The following is an 8,105-nucleotide window of genomic DNA, read 5'->3' as shown; positions in this document are numbered from 1 at the left end:
AAACATGAAAAGAGTGGCATAGATCTTTCTAAGAAATAATTGGGATTTGATGACAGCTGGAGGACATGCAGCTTATCCTGATCTCTTGTTATATATATTATTTGATAGGGCTTTATCACTTCTTCCCTGGTGAAGTCTGGTTTGCAGTAGAGAGCAACTCTGAAATGAAACAGCAAAGTAACTCAAGTCGCTGGAGTCTACCTATGAGTTTGACAGTTCCTGACTTTTGAAGGCATGATAAGTAGCTGATACTGTGTATGCTGGGGTTTATTCTATATCTGCTTTTTTGGTATTTCATAATCACACCCTATGCTCAAGACTTTCAGAATTCAGTTATGTATTTGATCAACTACTGCTATATAGAAGAAAACAAGAGTCAGAGAATGTATACAAATGTAGTGGTAACATGGCCTAAACCTCATGCCTGTTTCTAAGGAAGGAATGATTTATTGTTCGTGGACTTGATACAGCTTCACTGCTCTGACCTGCAAACGGGCCTTCTGTAGCATGGCAGGTATCATAAATAGTTAATCCTCAAATATATAAAATATATTTTATATAAATATATAAAATAAATATAAATATATAAAATATATATAAAATAAAATGGGTATAAATTAAAATGGGAAAAGACTGATGTGTTGCTGTTCATTTATCTGTTCTTCAAAGTATCTTCATCGTGCTTTCATCATTCAATGGAAGTCTGCTTGATCTGTGCCTTGCTCAGCTCTGATCTCAGTGTGCAGCCTCCAGACTTTCCCAAAACTTGTTCCTCTGGGGAGCTTCACAGATGCTTCCTTGCCTGGAATATGAAGCATCTCCTCTTCCTGTTATCTGTATGTGAAACAGAGGCTTGATTTCAGAGGAAGCACTTACCACAAATCCATGGAGCATCTCAGTGTGCACCCTCCATCTTCGGACTGTTTACAGTGGCATGTCTCACAATTCATTAACACCAGCCAAACACGAACATTAATATGAGCTTAAAATAAGTCCTAGCTGATCTCTGTCACAGGCTATTCTTTGGGCTGCTGTAAATAGCCATTGCATGTCACCTAACACATGGTTCATAGTGCTATTCTGGGATATTCAAATAGGAATGGGCTTTGCGATCTCCTCAGCTGAGGGTACCTGGAGTATCATGTTGCCCCGAGCTCTGATATGAATCATACCACATATAATACCCCAGTTCCCAGAAAATCCCACCTCTTTGTATGAGGAAGGTTACCCAGGAGCCATTTTCAGTAGTTATCTCATGAATTTGCAGTGAAGTAAATAGTGAAAACATGAATTTCCCTCTATTCTGGTTCCATAGCTTTCCCTCAAAGTTGAACTACAATTAGACTTCATGTGTTTGTGAATTAAGCCATCACAGCTACTGAAGTACCAGAGCTGGAGAATTGCCCAGCAAACAAAACCCAACCCAACCAACTGAAAATACCCACAGAAACACATCAAAAGCAAATGATAAAAGGAAAGGAAAAAGGAGGAAAACGTCATTGGCAAGTGATGGGCACTAAAGCACCAAATGTGTAATCTAAGGAATATATAAATGCCTCCTGAAACAAGTATGTGCTTCTGGGTGTTGGGTATTACACAGACATCACAGTTGTATAATCAAGGCTATATGTTTATGTTTAAACCATACTTTGGCATGTGCTTACTGAGTAGCACTGGAAGTCAGGGCCCCGGGGCAGCCTGCCCTCATGAATGGGTTTTAAACATACAAGCCCCTGCTTTCTCCATCCAGACTATTCACAAACCTCCCAGAAGTCACAGTGTGATGTGCACACACATTTGGTGCAGGTGACAGCCTTCCCCTCTCATAGGATCCCAGCCTGGTTTGGGTTGGAAGGGACCTTAAGGCTCATCCAGTTCAAGCCCCCTGCCACGGGCAGGGACACCTTCCACTAGAGCAGGTTTGGGTTGGGACTGTCCCCCCCCAACCAGCCATCAGCCCTGGCCCCTCTGCCTGCTGCTGCGGCTCCTTTGTACCCGAGGGTCTGCTGGCTGCATGGCCGAGGAGGGGAAAAGGCCTGAATTAGCAATAAATCAGGTTAATGCATTCCGGTGCCGTGTTGAATGATGTAAGGTGCCGCAAACCGCACACGCGGCTGACGTCCCCGCTACGTTGACGTGCTTCACGCTCCACTGGGGCTCTGTTGACACACAGATCCTCAGCATTCCCTGACATGTGAGCTGAGGAGCTAAAAATAGGGCAGAGTTTTCTAGGCTGGAGCAGGAACAGTCACCCAGCAGGCACTCACTGAGGTGTAGGTAGACTAACAACACCCCAGCCCCATAGCAACGCTGCACCAAGGCTACCCCCTCTAGGAAAAGGGTGCTCATCTCATCTTCACAGATAATAAATTAAGTTCATTTAAATGTATTTTAATAACAACGCTTGTTTTTCACTTTCTATTTCAATGGGAACTGTTACAGACTTTAGGGAAGCCCTATCCCTTTCGATGTATTTTTACAACAGCTGCCCTACTGAAGACTGATCTGATTTGAGGCTCAGGTTTGGGGGCCCTTCACATCAATGTCAAGTAATGGTTCAAACTGGCTGCACTATCCTCTAATGGTCTGTTTAAATGGAGGATACCAAAGGAGACGGGTACTATGCAAGCCTGGAAATCTACTACATAGAGCCAGAGTCTGCTCTTAGTTACTCACATAAATATTGAGTATCTGCATCGATTTCACAAGAACAGACCTACATCCGTACTCGCATTAAATTATATATATTTAGACACTTATTTTTGCCAGATCTTCTATTGCCTTCACATAGTTGAAACAAATACTTTTTGTGACTCTGCCAGAAGACCCTTTTCACCATGGAAATATCGTATGTTCAGCAATTTATACTGCAGGGAAAATGTACAGAAGAGGGAATGAGGGAACCAATCTTTGTTTGGGAAGTTATGAACAGAACTGAACTATTCTGAGTTTCTGCTGCTTTATTTTGTGCCATATTTCTGCTTCTCACAAGCAACTCATCTGAAACACCACAACAGATGGGATCTCACCTGGAGCTCCCTACCTTGATGTGCTAAAATATGCTCTGATGAGGCTGCTCACTGAAATGCTCCCGATAGCACAGTGTGAGGAAACCATCACATCAGTGCATGGACAATGCTCTGGTGGGAAACAGGAGCTTTGCTCTTTACAGCACTTAAAAGGGACCAGCAGCAGGGTACCAGCTGCTTGCTTGGGGTTCACTGCAGCGGGTGCTCGTCTCACTTGGCTTTTCTGGTTTTGCTGTTGTGATGAAGAGAAACACTGGGAACTTTTTCATTGTAGGTTGGCTGTGTTTTAAGGAAAGCTCTGTAGGTAGAGGCAGCATCTTCCATTAGGCCAGCCAGTGTTCGGAAATGGTAGAAAAAACCCTCCTAAATATTGGCTTCAGTAAGTGCAGGTGGATTCAGACCCAGCCGAGGCACGCAGCATCCCAGCACCGACCCAGACTTCCCGATAAACCACTTTCTGTTGTGTCCTGACATAAAGCTCAGCTGCCCTCCTCTTGGATTTCAGTCTGGAGCTGCACTACAGGTGTGGCATTGTTTCTTGGGAAGAGTTAGGCTGTTATCTGGAAATTCAAACTCCAGGTGCCCTGGCAAAGAAATCACATCAGGAAAGGCTTTAATTAGAGAAATAAAACCTGCTTTGGGGAGATCGCTGCATTTCTTACAGACATTTTATTTCACAGGGAGTGTCAAAGCTTTTCCTTTTTGTTCTGAATCAGGAAACACTGAAAACAGAACAGCACACTCCCCGGGACCTGACACTGTGTCTGTACTGCTCAGAGATACCTGAGCCAAATTTAAAAGCCAAATTTCTGTGCCCAAAAGTAGTGACAAGGAATTTCATGTGAGCTTGTTTCCTCCACAGAGAAGCAAATCAACCTGGCCAACTTTAATGTGTTACCTTAATGTACCACTGTGTGTAAGCTTGGAGTTACAGAAGGTACAACTGCGTGGAAGCAGGAAATCCCAGACAGGGAATGATTTAAATCTTTTTACTGCATTCCTTATCACTGAGACTTTTTTCCCAGCCTACAGTTTCACTGGAACAAGGGTCTTCTGCGTTTCTGTCTCTCGCCTTTAGTTTGATGCTGAAAATGACAGCAGCTTTACACACAGGACGTCGGTATCCAGTGTGGTTGGTTATTTGGGTGGGGGTTGTGTTTCGGTTTGGGTTTTAACTGATTACTGTTATTTCCATGTTCAATTTGAATTGGGTTTTAATTCGTCGTTTTCTCAGCACAGAGCGCACAATGTGACCAGTAACTGGAGTTACCCCGGCAGTGGGGTTTTAACCATTTCTCCATGGACTCGGTTCTTCCTAAGTCATGGAGGCAAAGCTCTGACAACGTTCTCCAGCCTCACATACAGACCCTTAACAAATAGTGTGATGCCTTCATTTCATGAGCAATGGTTGCATAGAGAAGTGCTGGGGTTGGGAGCAGAGAACGGTCTCTGAGGAGCTGACCCAGGCACCTCAGCCTTGGGCCACTGAACCTTCAGTATTTGCCCCCTTTTCATCTCCTGTGTGTCCCCAGCCCTCCTCCCTGCCCTGCCTAGAGACGGGCACACTTTGGGCAGCAATCTCCCTGCCCAGCATATTTAGAAACAGGTCAATGACGCTGCACCTTTAAATAGCACCCAGCGGGCAGAGGCAGATTTATGGGCACAGGCAGTTCATTGAGCAGCTCCCTGGAGCCGTCCCCCCAGCCAAGCCAGTGCCGTGCAATGACTCTGCACATTCAGCCCACAGAGTCTTGAGGTCGCATCCTGCTGCGTGATCACCAGTGCTGTGCAGAATGGCCTCGGAGTGAAAGAACAGAGACTTCAGGCTGTAGGAGCCCATGGAGTCTGAACTCACACCACCACCTTCAAACTCCGCACGGAGAAGGATTTTAAGTGGGTTGTTCTACTAAAAGATGCATCTTTAAAGCCTCTGTGTAAGGAAAAGCCCCTCCACTGCATGGTGTACACCAGCAGTCTTGCTATACTGGCCAATTTAGGCAACTGGAGTTCTGCTGCATTAGCCTTAGCAGAGTTGCACAGGGGTTGGAGGCACCAGATGTTAAGTGAAGTGCAGATATTGCCATCAGGAAGTAATTTACTCCAAGATTTTAAGTGATAAATGGATCAGCAGGCAGGAATTTCATACAAAGCACAGATTATTATAAACAGCTGTGCTTGGCTATTTTGTGTTATAAGGAAAATTTCTCAGTCCATCCTAAAATAGGGAATTCTTCTGTTTGATCTTCTCCATTAAAAGTGAGATGCCAGGCATCAAAATCCAAACATTGAGGCCAAACTCTGCTGTGTCTGTAACACCAGACACCACACAGCAGAATTCAGCTGAGGTGCCAGAGATCATTAATCACAGGTTATTGTGGAGCATCATCCAAAGCATGACAATGATCAGGTACTGCAGAAAGGGACAGATATAAAGGAAACCATGTGTATGGGAACAGCCACTAGCCTTAGATGTTACAATTACAGACTCTGGAGACAGAAGCCACCATCATATTCAACAATTAGTCACCTAGTAATTAATCCTGGTGAGTTGGCGTGTTTACGTCTAAGAGAATCTCTCTTTCTCTTATCTTCCCAGTGTGGCACCTAATTGGTGCCGTTGTACCTGGCAGATGCTGTTACCACCCCTGTTGTTACAAATACTGGGTGACACGCAGCAGCAAGTGCTAGCTCTGGTACCTCCTGGCTGTGATCCAATAGAGCACCACCAGGGGTGAACCACCTCTGCCACACACCGGCTAATTCATGACCTGGATACTCACTGCCTGAAAGCATCAGATTTTTAGGTGATATATAAATACAGTTTTGTTCCCTGGGAGGGTGCTGAGGCGCTGGCACAGGGTGCCCAGAGAAGCTTTGGCTGCCCCATCCCTGGCAGTGCTCAAGGCCAGGTTGGACACAGGGGCTTGGAGCAAGCTGCTCTAGTGGAAGGGGTTGGAACTGGATGAGCTTTAAGGTCCCTTCAGCCCCAACCAGTCTGGGATTGTAGAAGTTTATACACCTGTGAACTGCTTAAAAGATAAAACCTGTTCTCACTCCTGTTACATTCCTCTTCTTTCTCCCCACAAATTCTGTCAGACCGTGCTCCCACCTTGTGTCTTGCCTCAAGTGCGAGTGTCTCTCAGCACGGGCTGTCTTTTACCCTATTCCTACAGTTCCTCACACAGCAATGATCCAACTGGTACAGTTGGGGTCTATTGAACTTGTAATTGTGTAATTGAATAATACCAAGCCAGGAAGCGCATTCTAAAGAGCTACCTCGGTGATACTACAAGTTGGTAGCAGTTCCTCTATTTCACTAAATGTAAATGTGCAGTGGAATGCCCATTTATTGCCAATAAACTGTCTCTGTGAGAGGACAGTTCTGAATTAATGCTGGAAATGGTTGCTTATAAAGTATTCCCAGCATACTAGCAGCAGGAGTAATTGCAATTCAGTGCTAAGAAATGTTTTGTTGAGGTTTTTTGACATGAAATGTAAGACCCCATTTTAAGCCTGATCCCATGAGATAACAATGAGCGCTGATAAAGCCACATTCCTCGCTTCCCTGGATCCAGGATACTGGCTACTCTGCTTGTGCCAGCTGGCAAAGCTTCCCAAGGGGCTGCCTGCCAGGTATGTGCCAGCAGAAAGCTCCAGCCGCTGCTGCTCTCCTGTGCCCAGACCTCTCCTCCCACGTCAGAGACTATAAGGAGATGATGTAGGAGCCAGAAATACTCACTGCTGTTGGCAGAGCTGGGGGACTACAGCCTCTTGGGCTGAATGGAGCAGCAGAAAGAATCTGCCTTACGATTCCTAGATGGAGCTGAGCTGTATTTCCTTACAATCAAGCACAGAACACATCGGGCCAGCATGAGCACAGCGTATCGGTGTCCTCAGGTCCTGAGACTGTTAAATGGATGATTGAGCCATGGTTACATGGTACCAGTAGAGAATTCATCTTCTCAATTAAATTGAGATGTCTTTTTCTGTCAGTGTGAGGTACATAAAAGTCTGACCTGCTAAAAAGTAACCTCAGTAAATGCCTGCAGCCTTTTAGGAGTGGAGTGCTCATGAGCTGCATTATCCTTTCCGAAATCTACCTCCTTCTATCACTGTTTTGGAGCCTTCATGTTAGAGCAGAGCGCTCTCAGGCTGCCCGCAGCTCTCCTGAATTGTTCGTGTGGACTCATGAAGGTGACACGACCCCAGTGTCCCTGCAGCCCGGGCTGCTCCGTGGCTGAAGCAGCTTGGAGGTGGTGCCCTGTGGCGGGAGAGACCTGGATCCTCCTTCCCCACTCTCCCTGCACGCAACCCTTCTGCCGGCTGCCCTGAGCGCTCAGCTATCCCCTGCCATAGGCAGGTGGAGATCCCATCCTGGTTTGGGTTGGAAGGGACCTTAAAGCTCCCCCAGCTCCAACCCCTGCCACAAGCAGGGACACCTTCCACTAGAGCAGCTTGCTCCAAGCCCCTGTGTCCAACCTGGCCTTGAGCACTGCCAGGGATGGGGCAGCCACAGCTTCTCTGGGCACCCTGTGCCAGCGCCTCAGCACCCTCACAGGGAAGAGCTTCTGCCTAAGAGCTCAACTCAGTCTCCCCTCGGGCAGGTTAAAGCCATTCAAAGGGCTGCTCTCCATCCGAATCTAGACACGGGTTGTCTCAGTCACAGCCCGTTCTGCTGCTGGTTTCAGCTGTTTAAGACAAACCCAGGCTAACAAAACGTTTATAAAGCGAGGGGCCGGTTGCTGCCAGCCCGTGACTGAAGGGAGGGAGAAGCAGAGCAGCAGCCAGAGCCCGTGGCTGGGCGACAAGAGGCTGAGGAGGGACGGGGCCCAGCGAGGGCCGAGCGCCCTGAGGAGACACTGGTCACTGAGCCACAGCGGCCGGGAGCTGCGGGGCTGACGGAGGGGACAGCGGGGAGGAGACCGCAGGGAGGCGGCAGCAGGGACCGGGACCGGGACCGGCCCAGCGCGGCCCGCCGCTGCCATGGCAACGCGGGAGGAGGCGAGGCGAGACGCGCTGGAAAGCGCGGTCCCGACGGCGCGTCCTCCCGGGCCGCAAGCAGCTGCTCTCTGTGGC

This window comes from Pezoporus flaviventris, unplaced genomic scaffold (genome assembly GCF_033815535.1).
Source record: "Pezoporus flaviventris isolate CSIRO_AGI_PZ_B2104156 unplaced genomic scaffold, CSIRO_AGI_Pfla_v1 ptg000023l, whole genome shotgun sequence".
NCBI lineage: Eukaryota > Metazoa > Chordata > Aves > Psittaciformes > Psittacidae > Pezoporus > Pezoporus flaviventris.
This window is presented reverse-complemented; position numbering follows the sequence as displayed.